This window comes from Ictalurus punctatus, chromosome 14, assembly GCF_001660625.3.
Source record: "Ictalurus punctatus breed USDA103 chromosome 14, Coco_2.0, whole genome shotgun sequence".
Taxonomy (NCBI): Eukaryota; Metazoa; Chordata; class Actinopteri; order Siluriformes; family Ictaluridae; genus Ictalurus; species Ictalurus punctatus.
The window spans coordinates 5,918,374-5,942,415 of record NC_030429.2 but is presented as its reverse complement, the minus strand read 5'-3'; the positions used below and the strand labels follow the sequence as shown (position 1 = coordinate 5,942,415).

The 24,042-nt window shown below is 44.1% G+C and overlaps 3 non-coding genes across 3 annotated transcripts; all 3 read right to left on the bottom strand.

Annotated features, from left to right (window-relative positions):
* Nucleotides 1-8,333: 8,333 nt before the first annotated feature.
* Nucleotides 8,334-8,406, bottom strand: trnaa-agc (transfer RNA alanine (anticodon AGC)). The gene has a single exon. It is a non-coding gene; the product is annotated as a tRNA-Ala (tRNA).
* A 5,565-nt stretch (nt 8,407-13,971) lies between these two features.
* On the bottom strand, nt 13,972-14,044 carry trnaa-agc (transfer RNA alanine (anticodon AGC)). Its single transcript has one exon. It is a non-coding gene; the product is annotated as a tRNA-Ala (tRNA).
* Nucleotides 14,045-23,672: 9,628 nt separating this feature from the next.
* Nucleotides 23,673-23,745, bottom strand: trnaa-agc (transfer RNA alanine (anticodon AGC)). Its single transcript has one exon. It is a non-coding gene; the product is annotated as a tRNA-Ala (tRNA).
* Nucleotides 23,746-24,042: the final 297 nt, after the last annotated feature.

Genomic DNA, 24,042 nt, shown 5'->3' with positions numbered 1-24,042 from the left:
CAGAAACTTGACTTTTGGCGCTAAAATGCATTTATTTATTTATTATTTACTTGAATTTATTCAAAGGCATTGACCACGCTGATGCTCGTATGGTACTTCTAAATGAGTAAAAGGATTTTAGCGAGCATTTTTCGTAATTTCTCTAGTTAAGTTTAGTAAAAACACTGAACTGCTTCATTTTCAAAGTAATATTACACAAATACATTATTATAAGTTGTTTCAAGGCCTAAAAATGTTCAAATTAAAATGTTGAGTTTGGCCCAGGAATTCAGGGTTGGCGTGCTGTTTCTCTGGGGAATATAGGCTTATGGGACATGATACTGTGGGAACTCAGGGGTAAGAGGGTTAAGTTAAGGGCCTGTATGTTTACTTGCACTCATCTTTCTCGACTGAAATGCCAAGACGTGAGACTTACTTACATAGCCCAATATGATGGTTGAAGCGAACATTAGCTGCAGCTGCTGGCCCACATCTGCATGATTGTATGCATTGCAGGGCTGCTACATGATTGCCTGGCTTGATAAAGGCATGAATGTGTGCAGCTGTACCTTAAAAGGTTCTCAAGGATAGTTTTTGACACTGACAACAGAGCATTTTTTGGAGGACGCAGGAGGATCCCACTACCTCTCACATGCAAAGCAAGCACTCTACCACTCTAGCTAATCCCCCTTCATGCAAAGGAGAATCTCCACATTACCAGACAGTGTGAGATGATTGGCTTTGTTGTACTATGCATGAATTCGTAAGAAGATACCCAGGGATAGTTTTTGACACTGAGAACAGCGCAGTTTTTGGAGGATGCAGGCGTCGATCCCGCTACTTCTCGCATGCTAAGCGAGCGCTCTACCATCTGAGCTAATCCCCCTGCATGCCATGGATAATCTCCACATTACCAGACAGGGTGAAAGATGATTGGCGTCGCTGTATAACGCATGAATTTGTGCAGCTGTTCCTATAAAGGTTCTCAGAGTTAGTTTTTGACACTGGGAAAAGAGCGGCACTTGATACCATGGGTCGTAGCGCTGGAAGGGCAAATAGAGCTTGGTGTCATCGGCATAGCCGTGGCACGAGAAGCCACGAGACTCAATCATCCGTCCCAGAGATGTATTGTACATAGAAAAGAGCGGTTGACCCAGAACTGACCTCTGTGGAATGCCATGTGGCCATTATTACCAGACAGGGTGGAAGACCCATTTCTTTTAAATGTTTGCCTGAGCTGGCCTTATATTTGGTAAAGAGCAAATAGTGTCTTGTTTAGGACTCAGAACTTTAACCCGCTTACCCCGTATGGCCGAAAAACCGGCTTGCCCGTCTCCGATCTATTCCCGTAAGGACGATATAGAGGATTTACAGTGTAAAAGTTATCCCCGTAAGGCCGGTGTACCGGAATTACTCTGCTATGATTCCTTACTTATTCAATTATTATTTTTTAACCCGGAAGGTTGATGACGTCATGACGTCCAAATGCCAAAGCGAAAAGCTAATCGTGTTCCAGCTAAAGTTACACCTACAGTGAACACAGGTACATCTAAAACAGTGAAAAAAAGAGAAAACATACACAGGCGAGAGCGAGGATTCTAGATAGTGACAGCAGTGAAAGTTCAGGCGATGTTGAAACCGGAACCGAAACTGACAGAGACGCAAACTCTCCTGATTCAGACCCTGATCCGTCTTCATCTTCAGCGTCAACCAGTGCGACTGACACTGCAGGGGTCTGGAGTCATAACGGGACCATCTCTGTGCATTCGTGAAAACACTACCTGCTGGTCTGCTTATCACCAGAAACTTGACTTTTGGCGCTAAAATGCATTTATTTATTTATTATTTACTTGAATTTATTCAAAGGCATTGACCACGCTGATGCTCGTATGGTACTTCTAAATGAGTAAAAGGATTTTAGCGAGCATTTTTTCGTAATTTCTCTAGTTAAGTTTAGTAAAAACACTGAACTGCTTCATTTTCAAAGTAATATTACACAAATACATTATTATAAGTTGTTTCAAGGCCTAAAAATGTTCAAATTAAAATGTTGAGTTTGGCCCAGGAATTCAGGGTTGGCGTGCTGTTTCTCTGGGGAATATAGGCTTATGGGACATGATACTGTGGGAACTCAGGGGTAAGAGGGTTAAGTTAAGGGCCTGTATGTTTACTTGCACTCATCTTTCTCGACTGAAATGCCAAGACGTGAGACTTACTTACATAGCCCAATATGATGGTTGAAGCGAACATTAGCTGCAGCTGCTGGCCCACATCTGCATGATTGTATGCATTGCAGGGCTGCCACATGATTGCCTGGCTTGATAAAGGCATGAATGTGTGCAGCTGTACCTTAAAAGGTTCTCAAGGATAGTTTTTGACACTGACAACAGAGCATTTTTTGGAGGACGCAGGAGGATCCCACTACCTCTCACATGCAAAGCAAGCACTCTACCACTCTAGCTAATCCCCCTTCATGCAATGGAGAATCTCCACATTACCAGACAGTGTGAGATGATTGGCTTAGTTGTACTATGCATGAATTCGTAAGAAGATACCCAGGGATAGTTTTTGACACTGAGAACAGCGCAGTTTTTGGAGGATGCAGGCGTCGATCCCGCTACTTCTCGCATGCTAAGCGAGCGCTCTACCATCTGAGCTAATCCCCCAGCATGCCATGGAAAATCTCCACATTACCAGACAGGGTGAAAGATGATTGGCGTCGCTGTATAACGCATGAATTTGTGCAGCTGTTCCTATAAAGGTTCTCAGAGTTAGTTTTTGACACTGGGAAAAGAGCGGCACTTGATACCATGGGTCGTAGCGCTGGAAGGGCAAATAGAGCTTGGTGTCATCGGCATAGCCGTGGCACGAGAAGCCACGAGACTCAATCATCCGTCCCAGAGATGTATTGTAGATAGAAAAGAGCGGTTGACCCAGAACTGACCTCTGTGGAATGCCATGTGGCCATTATTACCAGACAGGGTGGAAGACCCATTTCTTTTAAATGTTTGCCTGAGCTGGCCTTATATTTGGTAAAGAGCAAATAGTGTCTTGTTTAGGACTCAGAACTTTAACCCGCTTACCCCGTATGGCCGAAAAACCGGCTTGCCCGTCTCCGATCTATTCCCGTAAGGACGATATAGAGGATTTACAGTGTAAAAGTTATCCCCGTAAGGCCGGTGTACCGGAATTACTCTGCTATGATTCCTTACTTATTCAATTATTATTTTTTAACCCGGAAGGTTGATGACGTCATGACGTCCAAATGCCAAAGCGAAAAGCTAATCGTGTTCCAGCTAAAGTTACACCTACAGTGAACACAGGTACATCTAAAACAGTGAAAAAAAGAGAAAACATACACAGGCGAGAGCGAGGATTCTAGATAGTGACAGCAGTGAAAGTTCAGGCGATGTTGAAACCGAAACCGAAACTGACAGAGACGCAAACTCTCCTGATTCAGACCCTGATCCGTCTTCATCTTCAGCGTCAACCAGTGCGACTGACACTGCAGGGGTCTGGAGTCATAACGGGACCATCTCTGTGCATTCGTGAAAACACTACCTGCTGGTCTGATTATCACCAGAAACTTGACTTTTGGCGCTAAAATGCATTTATTTATTTATTATTTACTTGAATTTATTCAAAGGCATTGACCACGCTGATGCTCGTATGGTACTTCTAAATGAGTAAAAGGATTTTAGCGAGCATTTTTTCGTAATTTCTCTAGTTAAGTTTAGTAAAAACACTGAACTGCTTCATTTTCAAAGTAATATTACACAAATACATTATTATAAGTTGTTTCAAGGCCTAAAAATGTTCAAATTAAAATGTTGAGTTTGGCCCAGGAATTCAGGGTTGGCGTGCTGTTTCTCTGGGGAATATAGGCTTATGGGACATGATACTGTGGGAACTCAGGGGTAAGAGGGTTAAGTTAAGGGCCTGTATGTTTACTTGCACTCATCTTTCTCGACTGAAATGCCAAGACGTGAGACTTACTTACATAGCCCAATATGATGGTTGAAGCGAACATTAGCTGCAGCTGCTGGCCCACATCTGCATGATTGTATGCATTGCAGGGCTGCCACATGATTGCCTGGCTTGATAAAGGCATGAATGTGTGCAGCTGTACCTTAAAAGGTTCTCAAGGATAGTTTTTGACACTGACAACAGAGCATTTTTTGGAGGACGCAGGAGGATCCCACTACCTCTCACATGCAAAGCAAGCACTCTACCACTCTAGCTAATCCCCCTTCATGCAATGGAGAATCTCCACATTACCAGACAGTGTGAGATGATTGGCTTAGTTGTACTATGCATGAATTCGTAAGAAGATACCCAGGGATAGTTTTTGACACTGAGAAGAGCGCAGTTTTTGGAGGATGCAGGCGTCGATCCCGCTACTTCTCGCATGCTAAGCGAGCGCTCTACCATCTGAGCTAATCCCCCAGCATGCCATGGAAAATCTCCACATTACCAGACAGGGTGAAAGATGATTGGCGTCGCTGTATAACGCATGAATTTGTGCAGCTGTTCCTATAAAGGTTCTCAGAGTTAGTTTTTGACACTGGGAAAAGAGCGGCACTTGATACCATGGGTCGTAGCGCTGGAAGGGCAAATAGAGCTTGGTGTCATCGGCATAGCCGTGGCACGAGAAGCCACGAGACTCAATCATCCGTCCCAGAGATGTATTGTAGATAGAAAAGAGCGGTTGACCCAGAACTGACCTCTGTGGAATGCCATGTGGCCATTATTACCAGACAGGGTGGAAGACCCATTTCTTTTAAATGTTTGCCTGAGCTGGCCTTATATTTGGTAAAGAGCAAATAGTGTCTTGTTTAGGACTCAGAACTTTAACCCGCTTACCCCGTATGGCCGAAAAACCGGCTTGCCCGTCTCCGATCTATTCCCGTAAGGACGATATAGAGGATTTACAGTGTAAAAGTTATCCCCGTAAGGCCGGTGTACCGGAATTACTCTGCTATGATTCCTTACTTATTCAATTATTATTTTTTAACCCGGAAGGTTGATGACGTCATGACGTCCAAATGCCAAAGCGAAAAGCTAATCGTGTTCCAGCTAAAGTTACACCTACAGTGAACACAGGTACATCTAAAACAGTGAAAAAAAGAGAAAACATACACAGGCGAGAGCGAGGATTCTAGATAGTGACAGCAGTGAAAGTTCAGGCGATGTTGAAACCGGAACCGAAACTGACAGAGACGCAAACTCTCCTGATTCAGACCCTGATCCGTCTTCATCTTCAGCGTCAACCAGTGCGACTGACACTGCAGGGGTCTGGAGTCATAACGGGACCATCTCTGTGCATTCGTGAAAACACTACCTGCTGGTCTGATTATCACCAGAAACTTGACTTTTGGCGCTAAAATGCATTTATTTATTTATTATTTACTTGAATTTATTCAAAGGCATTGACCACGCTGATGCTCGTATGGTACTTCTAAATGAGTAAAAGGATTTTAGCGAGCATTTTTTCGTAATTTCTCTAGTTAAGTTTAGTAAAAACACTGAACTGCTTCATTTTCAAAGTAATATTACACAAATACATTATTATAAGTTGTTTCAAGGCCTAAAAATGTTCAAATTAAAATGTTGAGTTTGGCCCAGGAATTCAGGGTTGGCGTGCTGTTTCTCTGGGGAATATAGGCTTATGGGACATGATACTGTGGGAACTCAGGGGTAAGAGGGTTAAGTTAAGGGCCTGTATGTTTACTTGCACTCATCTTTCTCGACTGAAATGCCAAGACGTGAGACTTACTTACATAGCCCAATATGATGGTTGAAGCGAACATTAGCTGCAGCTGCTGGCCCACATCTGCATGATTGTATGCATTGCAGGGCTGCCACATGATTGCCTGGCTTGATAAAGGCATGAATGTGTGCAGCTGTACCTTAAAAGGTTCTCAAGGATAGTTTTTGACACTGACAACAGAGCATTTTTTGGAGGACGCAGGAGGATCCCACTACCTCTCACATGCAAAGCAAGCACTCTACCACTCTAGCTAATCCCCCTTCATGCAATGGAGAATCTCCACATTACCAGACAGTGTGAGATGATTGGCTTAGATGTACTATGCATGAATTTGTAAGAAGATACCCAGGGATAGTTTTTGACACTGAGAACAGAGCAGTTTTTGGAGGATGCAGGCGTCGATCCCGCTACTTCTCGCATGCTAAGCGAGCGCTCTACCATCTGAGCTAATCCCCCAGCATGCCATGGAAAATCTCCACATTACCAGACAGGGTGAAAGATGATTGGCGTCGCTGTATAACGCATGAATTTGTGCAGCTGTTCCTATAAAGGTTCTCAGAGTTAGTTTTTGACACTGGGAAAAGAGCGGCACTTGATACCATGGGTCGTAGCGATGGAAGGGCAAATAGAGCTTGGTGTCATCGGCATAGCCGTGGCACGAGAAGCCACGAGACTCAATCATCCGTCCCAGAGATGTATTGTACATAGAAAAGAGCGGTTGACCCAGAACTGACCTCTGTGGAATGCCATGTGGCCATTATTACCAGACAGGGTGGAAGACCCATTTCTTTTAAATGTTTGCCTGAGCTGGCCTTATATTTGGTAAAGAGCAAATAGTGTCTTCTTTAGGACTCAGAACTTTAACCCGCTTACCCCGTATGGCCGAAAAACCGGCTTGCCCGTCTCCGATCTATTCCCGTAAGCACGATATAGAGGATTTACAGTGTAAAAGTTATCCCCGTAAGGCCGGTGTATCGGAATTACTCTGCTATGATTCCTTACTTATTAAATTATTATTTTTTAACCCGGAAGGTTGATGACGTCATGACGTCCAAATGCCAAAGCGAAAAGCTAATCGTGTTCCAGCTAAAGTTACACCTACAGTGAACACAGGTACATCTAAAACAGTGGAAAAAAAGAGAAAACATACACAGGCGAGAGCGAGGATTCTAGATAGTGACAGCAGTGAAAGTTCAGGCGATGTTGAAACCGGAACCGAAACTGACAGAGACGCAAACTCTCCTGATTCAGACCCTGATCCGTCTTCATCTTCAGCGTCAACCAGTGCGACTGACACTGCAGGGGTCTGGAGTCATAACGGGACCATCTCTGTGCATTCGTGAAAACACTACCTGCTGGTCTGATTATCACCAGAAACTTGACTTTTGGCGCTAAAATGCATTTATTTATTTATTATTTACTTGAATTTATTCAAAGGCATTGACCACGCTGATGCTCGTATGGTACTTCTAAATGAGTAAAAGGATTTTAGCGAGCATTTTTTCGTAATTTCTCTAGTTAAGTTTAGTAAAAACACTGAACTGCTCCATTTTCAAAGTAATATTACACAAATACATTATTATAAGTTGTTTCAAGGCCTAAAAATGTTCAAATTAAAATGTTGAGTTTGGCCCAGGAATTCAGGGTTGGCGTGCTGTTTCTCTGGGGAATATAGGCTTATGGGACATGATACTGTGGGAACTCAGGGGTAAGAGGGTTAAGTTAAGGGCCTGTATGTTTACTTGCACTCATCTTTCTCGACTGAAATGCCAAGACGTGAGACTTACTTACATAGCCCAATATGATGGTTGAAGCGAACATTAGCTGCAGCTGCTGGCCCACATCTGCATGATTGTATGCATTGCAGGGCTGCCACATGATTGCCTGGCTTGATAAAGGCATGAATGTGTGCAGCTGTACCTTAAAAGGTTCTCAAGGATAGTTTTTGACACTGACAACAGAGCATTTTTTGGAGGACGCAGGAGGATCCCACTACCTCTCACATGCAAAGCAAGCACTCTACCACTCTAGCTAATCCCCCTTCATGCAATGGAGAATCTCCACATTACCAGACAGTGTGAGATGATTGGCTTAGTTGTACTATGCATGAATTCGCAAGAAGATACCCAGGGATAGTTTTTGACACTGAGAACAGCGCAGTTTTTGGAGGATGCAGGCGTCGATCCCGCTACTTCTCGCATGCTAAGCGAGCGCTCTACCATCTGAGCTAATCCCCCTGCATGCCATGGAAAATCTCCACATTACCAGACAGGGTGAAAGATGATTGGCGTCGCTGTATAACGCATGAATTTGTGCAGCTGTTCCTATAAAGGTTCTCAGAGTTAGTTTTTGACACTGGGAAAAGAGCGGCACTTGGAGGATGCAGGCATCGATCCCGCTACTTCTCGCATGCAAAGCGAGCGCTCTACCATTTGAGCTAATCCCCCTGCATGCAGCAGAGAATGTCCACTTTACCGGACAAGGTGTAAGATGATTGGCTTAGTTGGACAACACATGAATTTGCGCAGCGGTTCCTAAAAAGGTTCTCAGAGTTAGTTTTTCACTCTGGGAAAAGTGCAGTAATTGGAGGATGCGGGTATCGATCCCGCTACCTCTCGCATGCTAAGCGAGCGCTCTACCACCTGAGCTAATCCCCCTACCGATCGGGCCGGATACCATGGGTCGTAGCGCTGGAAGGGCAAATAGAGCTTGGTGTCATCGGCATAGCCGTGGCACGAGAAGCCACGAGACTCAATCATCCGTCCCAGAGATGTATTGTACATAGAAAAGAGCGGTTGACCCAGAACTGACCTCTGTGGAATGCCATGTGGCCATTATTACCAGACAGGGTGGAAGACCCATTTCTTTTAAATGTTTGCCTGAGCTGGCCTTATATTTGGTAAAGAGCAAATAGTGTCTTCTTTAGGACTCAGAACTTTAACCCGCTTACCCCGTATGGCCGAAAAACCGGCTTGCCCGTCTCCGATCTATTCCCGTAAGCACGATATAGAGGATTTACAGTGTAAAAGTTATCCCCGTAAGGCCGGTGTATCGGAATTACTCTGCTATGATTCCTTACTTATTAAATTATTATTTTTTAACCCGGAAGGTTGATGACGTCATGACGTCCAAATGCCAAAGCGAAAAGCTAATCGTGTTCCAGCTAAAGTTACACCTACAGTGAACACAGGTACATCTAAAACAGTGGAAAAAAAGAGAAAACATACACAGGCGAGAGCGAGGATTCTAGATAGTGACAGCAGTGAAAGTTCAGGCGATGTTGAAACCGGAACCGAAACTGACAGAGACGCAAACTCTCCTGATTCAGACCCTGATCCGTCTTCATCTTCAGCGTCAACCAGTGCGACTGACACTGCAGGGGTCTGGAGTCATAACGGGACCATCTCTGTGCATTCGTGAAAACACTACCTGCTGGTCTGATTATCACCAGAAACTTGACTTTTGGCGCTAAAATGCATTTATTTATTTATTATTTACTTGAATTTATTCAAAGGCATTGACCACGCTGATGCTCGTATGGTACTTCTAAATGAGTAAAAGGATTTTAGCGAGCATTTTTTCGTAATTTCTCTAGTTAAGTTTAGTAAAAACACTGAACTGCTTCATTTTCAAAGTAATATTACACAAATACATTATTATAAGTTGTTTCAAGGCCTAAAAATGTTCAAATTAAAATGTTGAGTTTGGCCCAGGAATTCAGGGTTGGCGTGCTGTTTCTCTGGGGAATATAGGCTTATGGGACATGATACTGTGGGAACTCAGGGGTAAGAGGGTTAAGTTAAGGGCCTGTATGTTTACTTGCACTCATCTTTCTCGACTGAAATGCCAAGACGTGAGACTTACTTACATAGCCCAATATGATGGTTGAAGCGAACATTAGCTGCAGCTGCTGGCCCACATCTGCATGATTGTATGCATTGCAGGGCTGCCACATGATTGCCTGGCTTGATAAAGGCATGAATGTGTGCAGCTGTACCTTAAAAGGTTCTCAAGGATAGTTTTTGACACTGACAACAGAGCATTTTTTGGAGGACGCAGGAGGATCCCACTACCTCTCACATGCAAAGCAAGCACTCTACCACTCTAGCTAATCCCCCTTCATGCAATGGAGAATCTCCACATTACCAGACAGTGTGAGATGATTGGCTTAGTTGTACTATGCATGAATTCGTAAGAAGATACCCAGGGATAGTTTTTGACACTGAGAACAGCGCAGTTTTTGGAGGATGCAGGCGTCGATCCCGCTACTTCTCGCATGCTAAGCGAGCGCTCTACCATCTGAGCTAATCCCCCTGCATGCCATGGAAAATCTCCACATTACCAGACAGGGTGAAAGATGATTGGCGTCGCTGTATAACGCATGAATTTGTGCAGCTGTTCCTATAAAGGTTCTCAGAGTTAGTTTTTGACACTGGGAAAAGAGCGGCACTTGATACCATGGGTCGTAGCGCTGGAAGGGCAAGTAGAGCTTGGTGTCATCGGCATAGCCGTGGCACGAGAAGCCACGAGACTCAATCATCCGTCCCAGAGATGTATTGTACATAGAAAAGAGCGGTTGACCCAGAACTGACCTCTGTGGAATGCCATGTGGCCATTATTACCAGACAGGGTGGAAGACCCATTTCTTTTAAATGTTTGCCTGAGCTGGCCTTATATTTGGTAAAGAGCAAATAGTGTCTTCTTTAGGACTCAGAACTTTAACCCGCTTACCCCGTATGGCCGAAAAACCGGCTTGCCCGTCTCCGATCTATTCCCGTAAGCACGATATAGAGGATTTACAGTGTAAAAGTTATCCCCGTAAGGCCGGTGTATCGGAATTACTCTGCTATGATTCCTTACTTATTAAATTATTATTTTTTAACCCGGAAGGTTGATGACGTCATGACGTCCAAATGCCAAAGCGAAAAGCTAATCGTGTTCCAGCTAAAGTTACACCTACAGTGAACACAGGTACATCTAAAACAGTGGAAAAAAAGAGAAAACATACACAGGCGAGAGCGAGGATTCTAGATAGTGACAGCAGTGAAAGTTCAGGCGATGTTGAAACCGGAACCGAAACTGACAGAGACGCAAACTCTCCTGATTCAGACCCTGATCCGTCTTCATCTTCAGCGTCAACCAGTGCGACTGACACTGCAGGGGTCTGGAGTCATAACGGGACCATCTCTGTGCATTCGTGAAAACACTACCTGCTGGTCTGATTATCACCAGAAACTTGACTTTTGGCGCTAAAATGCATTTATTTATTTATTATTTACTTGAATTTATTCAAAGGCATTGACCACGCTGATGCTCGTATGGTACTTCTAAATGAGTAAAAGGATTTTAGCGAGCATTTTTTCGTAATTTCTCTAGTTAAGTTTAGTAAAAACACTGAACTGCTTCATTTTCAAAGTAATATTACACAAATACATTATTATAAGTTGTTTCAAGGCCTAAAAATGTTCAAATTAAAATGTTGAGTTTGGCCCAGGAATTCAGGGTTGGCGTGCTGTTTCTCTGGGGAATATAGGCTTATGGGACATGATACTGTGGGAACTCAGGGGTAAGAGGGTTAAGTTAAGGGCCTGTATGTTTACTTGCACTCATCTTTCTCGACTGAAATGCCAAGACGTGAGACTTACTTACATAGCCCAATATGATGGTTGAAGCGAACATTAGCTGCAGCTGCTGGCCCACATCTGCATGATTGTATGCATTGCAGGGCTGCCACATGATTGCCTGGCTTGATAAAGGCATGAATGTGTGCAGCTGTACCTTAAAAGGTTCTCAAGGATAGTTTTTGACACTGACAACAGAGCATTTTTTGGAGGACGCAGGAGGATCCCACTACCTCTCACATGCAAAGCAAGCACTCTACCACTCTAGCTAATCCCCCTTCATGCAATGGAGAATCTCCACATTACCAGACAGTGTGAGATGATTGGCTTAGTTGTACTATGCATGAATTCGTAAGAAGATACCCAGGGATAGTTTTTGACACTGAGAACAGCGCAGTTTTTGGAGGATGCAGGCGTCGATCCCGCTACTTCTCGCATGCTAAGCGAGCGCTCTACCATCTGAGCTAATCCCCCTGCATGCCATGGAAAATCTCCACATTACCAGACAGGGTGAAAGATGATTGGCGTCGCTGTATAACGCATGAATTTGTGCAGCTGTTCCTATAAAGGTTCTCAGAGTTAGTTTTTGACACTGGGAAAAGAGCGGCACTTGATACCATGGGTCGTAGCGCTGGAAGGGCAAGTAGAGCTTGGTGTCATCGGCATAGCCGTGGCACGAGAAGCCACGAGACTCAATCATCCGTCCCAGAGATGTATTGTACATAGAAAAGAGCGGTTGACCCAGAACTGACCTCTGTGGAATGCCATGTGGCCATTATTACCAGACAGGGTGGAAGACCCATTTCTTTTAAATGTTTGCCTGAGCTGGCCTTATATTTGGTAAAGAGCAAATAGTGTCTTGTTTAGGACTCAGAACTTTAACCCGCTTACCCCGTATGGCCGAAAAACCGGCTTGCCCGTCTCCGATCTATTCCCGTAAGGACGATATAGAGGATTTACAGTGTAAAAGTTATCCCCGTAAGGCCGGTGTACCGGAATTACTCTGCTATGATTCCTTACTTATTCAATTATTATTTTTTAACCCGGAAGGTTGATGACGTCATGACGTCCAAATGCCAAAGCGAAAAGCTAATCGTGTTCCAGCTAAAGTTACACCTACAGTGAACACAGGTACATCTAAAACAGTGAAAAAAAGAGAAAACATACACAGGCGAGAGCGAGGATTCTAGATAGTGACAGCAGTGAAAGTTCAGGCGATGTTGAAACCGGAACCGAAACTGACAGAGACGCAAACTCTCCTGATTCAGACCCTGATCCGTCTTCATCTTCAGCGTCAACCAGTGCGACTGACACTGCAGGGGTCTGGAGTCATAACGGGACCATCTCTGTGCATTCGTGAAAACACTACCTGCTGGTCTGATTATCACCAGAAACTTGACTTTTGGCGCTAAAATGCATTTATTTATTTATTATTTACTTGAATTTATTCAAAGGCATTGACCACGCTGATGCTCGTATGGTACTTCTAAATGAGTAAAAGGATTTTAGCGAGCATTTTTTCGTAATTTCTCTAGTTAAGTTTAGTAAAAACACTGAACTGCTTCATTTTCAAAGTAATATTACACAAATACATTATTATAAGTTGTTTCAAGGCCTAAAAATGTTCAAATTAAAATGTTGAGTTTGGCCCAGGAATTCAGGGTTGGCGTGCTGTTTCTCTGGGGAATATAGGCTTATGGGACATGATACTGTGGGAACTCAGGGGTAAGAGGGTTAAGTTAAGGGCCTGTATGTTTACTTGCACTCATCTTTCTCGACTGAAATGCCAAGACGTGAGACTTACTTACATAGCCCAATATGATGGTTGAAGCGAACATTAGCTGCAGCTGCTGGCCCACATCTGCATGATTGTATGCATTGCAGGGCTGCCACATGATTGCCTGGCTTGATAAAGGCATGAATGTGTGCAGCTGTACCTTAAAAGGTTCTCAAGGATAGTTTTTGACACTGACAACAGAGCATTTTTTGGAGGACGCAGGAGGATCCCACTACCTCTCACATGCAAAGCAAGCACTCTACCACTCTAGCTAATCCCCCTTCATGCAATGGAGAATCTCCACATTACCAGACAGTGTGAGATGATTGGCTTAGTTGTACTATGCATGAATTCGTAAGAAGATACCCAGGGATAGTTTTTGACACTGAGAACAGCGCAGTTTTTGGAGGATGCAGGCGTCGATCCCGCTACTTCTCGCATGCTAAGCGAGCGCTCTACCATCTGAGCTAATCCCCCTGCATGCCATGGAAAATCTCCACATTACCAGACAGGGTGAAAGATGATTGGCGTCGCTGTATAACGCATGAATTTGTGCAGCTGTTCCTATAAAGGTTCTCAGAGTTAGTTTTTGACACTGGGAAAAGAGCGGCACTTGGAGGATGCAGGCATCGATCCCGCTACTTCTCGCATGCAAAGCGAGCGCTCTACCATTTGAGCTAATCCCCCTTCATGCAATGGAGAATCTCCACATTACCAGACAGGGTGAAAGATGATTGGCATCGCTGTATAACGCATGAATTTGTGCATCGGTTCCTATAAAGGTTCTCAGAGTTAGTTTTTCACTCTGGGAAAAGTGCAGTAATTGGAGGATGCAGGCATCGATCCCGCTACCTCTCGCATGCTAAGCGAGCGCTCTACCACCTGAGCTAATCCCCCTAACGATCGGGCTGGATACCATGGGTCGTAGCGCTGGAAGGGCAAATAGAGCTTGGTGTCATCGGCATAGCCGTGGCACGAGAAGCCACGAGACTCAATCATCCGTCCCAGAGATGTATTGTACATAGAAAAGAGCGGTTGACCCAGAACTGACCTCTGTGGAATGCCATGTGGCCATTATTACCAGACAGGGTGGAAGACCCATTTCTTTTAAATGTTTGCCTGAGCTGGCCTTATATTTGGTAAAGAGCAAATAGTGTCTTCTTTAGGACTCAGAACTTTAACCCGCTTACCCCGTATGGCCGAAAAACCGGCTTGCCCGTCTCCGATCTATTCCCGTAAGCACGATATAGAGGATTTACAGTGTAAAAGTTATCCCCGTAAGGCCGGTGTACCGGAATTACTCTGCTATGATTCCTTACTTATTTAATTATTATTTTTTAACCCGGAAGGTTGATGACGTCATGACGTCAAAATGCCAAAGCGAAAAGCTAATCGTGTTCCAGCTAAAGTTACACCTACAGTGAACACAGGTACATCTAAAACAGTGTAAAAAAAAAGAGAAAACATACACAGGCGAGAGAAGCCACGAGACTCAATCATCCGTCCCAGAGATGTATTGTAAATAGAAAAGAGCGGTTGACCCAGAACTGACCTCTGTGGAATGCCATGTGGCCATTATTACCAGACAGGGTGGAAGACCCATTTCTTTTAAATGTTTGCCTGAGCTGGCCTTATATTTGGTAAAGAGCAAATAGTGTCTTCTTTAGGACTCAGAACTTTAACCCGCTTACCCCGTATGGCCGAAAAACCGGCTTGCCCGTCTCCGATCTATTCCCGTAAGCACGATATAGAGGATTTACAGTGTAAAAGTTATCCCCGTAAGGCCGGTGTATCGGAATTACTCTGCTATGATTCCTTACTTATTCAATTATTATTTTTTAACCCGGAAGGTTGATGACGTCATGACGTCCAAATGCCAAAGCGAAAAGCTAATCGTGTTCCAGCTAAAGTTACACCTACAGTGAACACAGGTACATCTAAAACAGTGGAAAAAAAGAGAAAACATACACAGGCGAGAGCGAGGATTCTAGATAGTGACAGCAGTGAAAGTTCAGGCGATGTTGAAACCGGAACCGAAACTGACAGAGACGCAAACTCTCCTGATTCAGACCCTGATCCGTCTTCATCTTCAGCGTCAACCAGTGCGACTGACACTGCAGGGGTCTGGAGTCATAACGGGACCATCTCTGTGCATTCGTGAAAACACTACCTGCTGGTCTGATTATCACCAGAAACTTGACTTTTGGCGCTAAAATGCATTTATTTATTTATTATTTACTTGAATTTATTCAAAGGCATTGACCACGCTGATGCTCGTATGGTACTTCTAAAAGAGTAAAAGGATTTTAGCGAGCTTTTTTTTCGTAATTTCTCTAGTTAAGTTTAGTAAAAACACTGAACTGCTTCATTTTCAAAGTAATATTACACAAATACATTATTATAAGTTGTTTCAAGGCCTAAAAATGTTCAAATTAAAATGTTGAGTTTGGCCCAGGAATTCAGGGTTGGCGTGCTGTTTCTCTGGGGAATATAGGCTTATGGGACATGATACTGTGGGAACTCAGGGGTAAGAGGGTTAAGTTAAGGGCCTGTATGTTTACTTGCACTCATCTTTCTCGACTGAAATGCCAAGACGTGAGACTTACTTACATAGCCCAATATGATGGTTGAAGCGAACATTAGCTGCAGCTGCTGGCCCACATCTGCATGATTGTATGCATTGCAGGGCTGCCACATGATTGCCTGGCTTGATAAAGGCATGAATGTGTGCAGCTGTACCTTAAAAGGTTCTCAAGGATAGTTTTTGACACTGACAACAGAGCATTTTTTGGAGGACGCAGGAGGATCCCACTACCTCTCACATGCAAAGCAAGCACTCTACCACTCTAGCTAATCCCCCTTCATGCAATGGAGAATCTCCACATTACCAGACAGTGTGAGATGATTGGCTTAGTTGTACTATGCATGAATTCGTAAGAAGATACCCAGGGATAGTTTTTGACACTGAGAACAGCGCAGTTTTTGGAGGATGCAGGCGTCGATCCCGCTACTTCTCGCATGCTAAGCGAGCGCTCTACCATCTGAGCTAATCCCCCAGCATGCCATGGAAAATCTCCACATTACCAGACAGGGTGAAAGATGATTGGCGTCGCTGTATAACGCATGAATTTGTGCAGCTGTTCCTATAAAGGTTCTCAGAGTTAGTTTTTGACACTGGGAAAAGAGCGGCACTTGATACCATGGGTCGTAGCGATGGAAGGGCAAATAGAGCTTGGTGTCATCGGCATAGCCGTGGCACGAGAAGCCACGAGACTCAATCATCCGTCCCAGAGATGTATTGTACATAGAAAAGAGCGGTTGACCCAGAACTGACCTCTGTGGAATGCCATGTGGCCATTATTACCAGACAGGGTGGAAGACCCATTTCTTTTAAATGTTTGCCTGAGCTGGCCTTATATTTGGTAAAGAGCAAATAGTGTCTTGTTTAGGACTCAGAACTTTAACCCGCTTACCCCGTATGGCCGAAAAACCGGCTTGCCCGTCTCCGATCTATTCCCGTAAGGACGATATAGAGGATTTACAGTGTAAAAGTTATCCCCGTAAGGCCGGTGTACCGGAATTACTCTGCTATGATTCCTTACTTATTCAATTATTATTTTTTAACCCGGAAGGTTGATGACGTCATGACGTCCAAATGCCAAAGCGAAAAGCTAATCGTGTTCCAGCTAAAGTTACACCTACAGTGAACACAGGTACATCTAAAACAGTGAAAAAAAGAGAAAACATACACAGGCGAGAGCGAGGATTCTAGATAGTGACAGCAGTGAAAGTTCAGGCGATGTTGAAACCGGAACCGAAACTGACAGAGACGCAAACTCTCCTGATTCAGACCCTGATCCGTCTTCATCTTCAGCGTCAACCAGTGCGACTGACACTGCAGGGGTCTGGAGTCATAACGGGACCATCTCTGTGCATTCGTGAAAACACTACCTGCTGGTCTGATTATCACCAGAAACTTGACTTTTGGCGCTAAAATGCATTTATTTATTTATTATTTACTTGAATTTATTCAAAGGCATTGACCACGCTGATGCTCGTATGGTACTTCTAAATGAGTAAAAGGATTTTAGCGAGCATTTTTTCGTAATTTCTCTAGTTAAGTTTAGTAAAAACACTGAACTGCTTCATTTTCAAAGTAATATTACACAAATACATTATTATAAGTTGTTTCAAGGCCTAAAAATGTTCAAATTAAAATGTTGAGTTTGGCCCAGGAATTCAGGGTTGGCGTGCTGTTTCTCTGGGGAATATAGGCTTATGGGACATGATACTGTGGGAACTCAGGGGTAAGAGGGTTAAGTTAAGGGCCTGTATGTTTACTTGCACTCATCTTTCTCGACTGAAATGCCAAGACGTGAGACTTACTTACATAGCCCAATATGATGGTTGAAGCGAACATTAGCTGCAGCTGCTGGCCCACATCTGCATGATTGTATGCATTGCAGGGCTGCCACATGATTGCCTGGCTTGATAAAGGCATGAATGTGTGCAGCTGTACCTTAAAAGGTTCTCAAGGATAGTTTTTGACACTGACAACAGAGCATTTTTTGGAGGACGCAGGAGGATCCCACTACCTCTCACATGCAAAGCAAGCACTCTACCACTCTAGCTAATCCCCCTTCATGCAATGGAGAATCTCCACATTACCAGACAGTGTGAGATGATTGGCTTAGATGTACTATGCATGAATTTGTAAGAAGATACCCAGGGATAGTTTTTGACACTGAGAACAGAGCAGTTTTTGGAGGATGCAGGCGTCGATCCCGCTACTTCTCGCATGCTAATCGAGCGCTCTACCATCTGAGCTAATCCCCCAGCATGCCATGGAAAATCTCCACATTACCAGACAGGGTGAAAGATGATTGGCGTCGCTGTATAACGCATGAATTTGTGCAGCTGTTCCTATAAAGGTTCTCAGAGTTAGTTTTTGACACTGGGAAAAGAGCGGCACTTGATACCATGGGTCGTAGCGATGGAAGGGCAAATAGAGCTTGGTGTCATCGGCATAGCCGTGGCACGAGAAGCCACGAGACTCAATCATCCGTCCCAGAGATGTATTGTACATAGAAAAGAGCGGTTGACCCAGAACTGACCTCTGTGGAATGCCATGTGGCCATTATTACCAGACAGGGTGGAAGACCCATTTCTTTTAAATGTTTGCCTGAGCTGGCCTTATATTTGGTAAAGAGCAAATAGTGTCTTCTTTAGGACTCAGAACTTTAACCCGCTTACCCCGTATGGCCGAAAAACCGGCTTGCCCGTCTCCGATCTATTCCCGTAAGCACGATATAGAGGATTTACAGTGTAAAAGTTATCCCCGTAAGGCCGGTGTATCGGAATTACTCTGCTATGATTCCTTACTTATTAAATTATTATTTTTTAACCCGGAAGGTTGATGACGTCATGACGTCCAAATGCCAAAGCGAAAAGCTAATCGTGTTCCAGCTAAAGTTACACCTACAGTGAACACAGGTACATCTAAAACAGTGGAAAAAAAGAGAAAACATACACAGGCGAGAGCGAGGATTCTAGATAGTGACAGCAGTGAAAGTTCAGGCGATGTTGAAACCGGAACCGAAACTGACAGAGACGCAAACTCTCCTGATTCAGACCCTGATCCGTCTTCATCTTCAGCGTCAACCAGTGCGACTGACACTGCAGGGGTCTGGAGTCATAACGGGACCATCTCTGTGCATTCGTGAAAACACTACCTGCTGGTCTGATTATCACCAGAAACTTGACTTTTGGCGCTAAAATGCATTTATTTATTTATTATTTACTTGAATTTATTCAAAGGCATTGACCACGCTGATGCTCGTATGGTACTTCTAAATGAGTAAAAGGATTTTAGCGAGCATTTTTTCGTAATTTCTCTAGTTAAGTTTAGTAAAAACACTGAACTGCTTCATTTTCAAAGTAATATTACACAAATACATTATTATAAGTTGTTTCAAGGCCTAAAAATGTTCAAATTAAAATGTTGAGTTTGGCCCAGGAATTCAGGGTTGGCGTGCTGTTTCTCTGGGGAATATAGGCTTATGGGACATGATACTGTGGGAACTCAGGGGTAAGAGGGTTAAGTTAAGGGCCTGTATGTTTACTTGCACTCATCTTTCTCGACTGAAATGCCAAGACGTGAGACTTACTTACATAGCCCAATATGATGGTTGAAGCGAACATTAGCTGCAGCTGCTGGCCCACATCTGCATGATTGTATGCATTGCAGGGCTGCCACATGATTGCCTGGCTTGATAAAGGCATGAATGTGTGCAGCTGTACCTTAAAAGGTTCTCAAGGATAGTTTTTGACACTGACAACAGAGCATTTTTTGGAGGACGCAGGAGGATCCCACTACCTCTCACATGCAAAGCAAGCACTCTACCACTCTAGCTAATCCCCCTTCATGCAATGGAGAATCTCCACATTACCAGACAGTGTGAGATGATTGGCTTAGTTGTACTATGCATGAATTCGTAAGAAGATACCCAGGGATAGTTTTTGACACTGAGAACAGCACAGTTTTTGGAGGATGCAGGCGTCGATCCCGCTACTTCTCGCATGCTAAGCGAGCGCTCTACCATCTGAGCTAATCCCCCTGCATGCCATGGAAAATCTCCACATTACCAGACAGGGTGAAAGATGATTGGCGTCGCTGTATAACGCATGAATTTGTGCAGCTGTTCCTATAAAGGTTCTCAGAGTTAGTTTTTGACACTGGGAAAAGAGCGGCACTTGATACCATGGGTCGTAGCGCTGGAAGGGCAAGTAGAGCTTGGTGTCATCGGCATAGCCGTGGCACGAGAAGCCACGAGACTCAATCATCCGTCCCAGAGATGTATTGTACATAGAAAAGAGCGGTTGACCCAGAACTGACCTCTGTGGAATGCCATGTGGCCATTATTACCAGACAGGGTGGAAGACCCATTTCTTTTAAATGTTTGCCTGAGCTGGCCTTATATTTGGTAAAGAGCAAATAGTGTCTTCTTTAGGACTCAGAACTTTAACCCGCTTACCCCGTATGGCCGAAAAACCGGCTTGCCCGTCTCCGATCTATTCCCGTAAGCACGATATAGAGGATTTACAGTGTAAAAGTTATCCCCGTAAGGCCGGTGTATCGGAATTACTCTGCTATGATTCCTTACTTATTAAATTATTATTTTTTAACCCGGAAGGTTGATGACGTCATGACGTCCAAATGCCAAAGCGAAAAGCTAATCGTGTTCCAGCTAAAGTTACACCTACAGTGAACACAGGTACATCTAAAACAGTGGAAAAAAAGAGAAAACATACACAGGCGAGAGCGAGGATTCTAGATAGTGACAGCAGTGAAAGTTCAGGCGATGTTGAAACCGGAACCGAAACTGACAGAGACGCAAACTCTCCTGATTCAGACCCTGATCCGTCTTCATCTTCAGCGTCAACCAGTGCGACTGACACTGCAGGGGTCTGGAGTCATAACGGGACCATCTCTGTGCATTCGTGAAAACACTACCTGCTGGTCTGATTATCACCAGAAACTTGACTTTTGGCGCTAAAATGCATTTATTTATTTATTATTTACTTGAATTTATTCAAAGGCATTGACCACGCTGATGCTCGTATGGTACTTCTAAATGAGTAAAAGGATTTTAGCGAGCATTTTTTCGTAATTTCTCTAGTTAAGTTTAGTAAAAACACTGAACTGCTTCATTTTCAAAGTAATATTACACAAATACATTATTATAAGTTGTTTCAAGGCCTAAAAATGTTCAAATTAAAATGTTGAGTTTGGCCCAGGAATTCAGGGTTGGCGTGCTGTTTCTCTGGGGAATATAGGCTTATGGGACATGATACTGTGGGAACTCAGGGGTAAGAGGGTTAAGTTAAGGGCCTGTATGTTTACTTGCACTCATCTTTCTCGACTGAAATGCCAAGACGTGAGACTTACTTACATAGCCCAATATGATGGTTGAAGCGAACATTAGCTGCAGCTGCTGGCCCACATCTGCATGATTGTATGCATTGCAGGGCTGCCACATGATTGCCTGGCTTGATAAAGGCATGAATGTGTGCAGCTGTACCTTAAAAGGTTCTCAAGGATAGTTTTTGACACTGACAACAGAGCATTTTTTGGAGGACGCAGGAGGATCCCACTACCTCTCACATGCAAAGCAAGCACTCTACCACTCTAGCTAATCCCCCTTCATGCAATGGAGAATCTCCACATTACCAGACAGTGTGAGATGATTGGCTTAGTTGTACTATGCATGAATTCGTAAGAAGATACCCAGGGATAGTTTTTGACACTGAGAACAGCGCAGTTTTTGGAGGATGCAGGCGTCGATCCCGCTACTTCTCGCATGCTAAGCGAGCGCTCTACCATCTGAGCTAATCCCCCTGCATGCCATGGAAAATCTCCACATTACCAGACAGGGTGAAAGATGATTGGCGTCGCTGTATAACGCATGAATTTGTGCAGCTGTTCCTATAAAGGTTCTCAGAGTTAGTTTTTGACACTGGGAAAAGAGCGGCACTTGATACCATGGGTCGTAGCGCTGGAAGGGCAAGTAGAGCTTGGTGTCATCGGCATAGCCGTGGCACGAGAAGCCACGAGACTCAATCATCCGTCCCAGAGATGTATTGTACATAGAAAAGAGCGGTTGACCCAGAACTGACCTCTGTGGAATGCCATGTGGCCATTATTACCAGACAGGGTGGAAGACCCATTTCTTTTAAATGTTTGCCTGAGCTGGCCTTATATTTGGTAAAGAGCAAATAGTGTCTTGTTTAGGACTCAGAACTTTAACCCGCTTACCCCGTATGGCCGAAAAACCGGCTTGCCCGTCTCCGATCTATTCCCGTAAGGACGATATAGAGGATTTACAGTGTAAAAGTTATCCCCGTAAGGCCGGTGTACCGGAATTACTCTGCTATGATTCCTTACTTATTCAATTATTATTTTTTAACCCGGAAGGTTGATGACGTCATGACGTCCAAATGCCAAAGCGAAAAGCTAATCGTGTTCCAGCTAAAGTTACACCTACAGTGAACACAGGTACATCTAAAACAGTGAAAAAAAGAGAAAACATACACAGGCGAGAGCGAGGATTCTAGATAGTGACAGCAGTGAAAGTTCAGGCGATGTTGAAACCGGAACCGAAACTGACAGAGACGCAAACTCTCCTGATTCAGACCCTGATCCGTCTTCATCTTCAGCGTCAACCAGTGCGACTGACACTGCAGGGGTCTGGAGTCATAACGGGACCATCTCTGTGCATTCGTGAAAACACTACCTGCTGGTCTGATTATCACCAGAAACTTGACTTTTGGCGCTAAAATGCATTTATTTATTTATTATTTACTTGAATTTATTCAAAGGCATTGACCACGCTGATGCTCGTATGGTACTTCTAAATGAGTAAAAGGATTTTAGCGAGCATTTTTTCGTAATTTCTCTAGTTAAGTTTAGTAAAAACACTGAACTGCTTCATTTTCAAAGTAATATTACACAAATACATTATTATAAGTTGTTTCAAGGCCTAAAAATGTTCAAATTAAAATGTTGAGTTTGGCCCAGGAATTCAGGGTTGGCGTGCTGTTTCTCTGGGGAATATAGGCTTATGGGACATGATACTGTGGGAACTCAGGGGTAAGAGGGTTAAGTTAAGGGCCTGTATGTTTACTTGCACTCATCTTTCTCGACTGAAATGCCAAGACGTGAGACTTACTTACATAGCCCAATATGATGGTTGAAGCGAACATTAGCTGCAGCTGCTGGCCCACATCTGCATGATTGTATGCATTGCAGGGCTGCCACATGATTGCCTGGCTTGATAAAGGCATGAATGTGTGCAGCTGTACCTTAAAAGGTTCTCAAGGATAGTTTTTGACACTGACAACAGAGCATTTTTTGGAGGACGCAGGAGGATCCCACTACCTCTCACATGCAAAGCAAGCACTCTACCACTCTAGCTAATCCCCCTTCATGCAATGGAGAATCTCCACATTACCAGACAGTGTGAGATGATTGGCTTAGTTGTACTATGCATGAATTCGTAAGAAGATACCCAGGGATAGTTTTTGACACTGAGAACAGCGCAGTTTTTGGAGGATGCAGGCGTCGATCCCGCTACTTCTCGCATGCTAAGCGAGCGCTCTACCATCTGAGCTAATCCCCCTGCATGCCATGGAAAATCTCCACATTACCAGACAGGGTGAAAGATGATTGGCGTCGCTGTATAACGCATGAATTTGTGCAGCTGTTCCTATAAAGGTTCTCAGAGTTAGTTTTTGACACTGGGAAAAGAGCGGCACTTGGAGGATGCAGGCATCGATCCCGCTACTTCTCGCATGCAAAGCGAGCGCTCTACCATTTGAGCTAATCCCCCTTCATGCAATGGAGAATCTCCACATTACCAGACAGGGTGAAAGATGATTGGCATCGCTGTATAACGCATGAATTTGTGCATCGGTTCCTATAAAGGTTCTCAGAGTTAGTTTTTCACTCTGGGAAAAGTGCAGTAATTGGAGGATGCAGGCATCGATCCCGCTACCTCTCGCATGCTAAGCGAGCGCTCTACCACCTGAGCTAATCCCCCTAACGATCGGGCTGGATACCATGGGTCGTAGCGCTGGAAGGGCAAATAGAGCTTGGTGTCATCGGCATAGCCGTGGCACGAGAAGCCACGAGACTCAATCATCCGTCCCAGAGATGTATTGTACATAGAAAAGAGCGGTTGACCCAGAACTGACCTCTGTGGAATGCCATGTGGCCATTATTACCAGACAGGGTGGAAGACCCATTTCTTTTAAATGTTTGCCTGAGCTGGCCTTATATTTGGTAAAGAGCAAATAGTGTCTTCTTTAGGACTCAGAACTTTAACCCGCTTACCCCG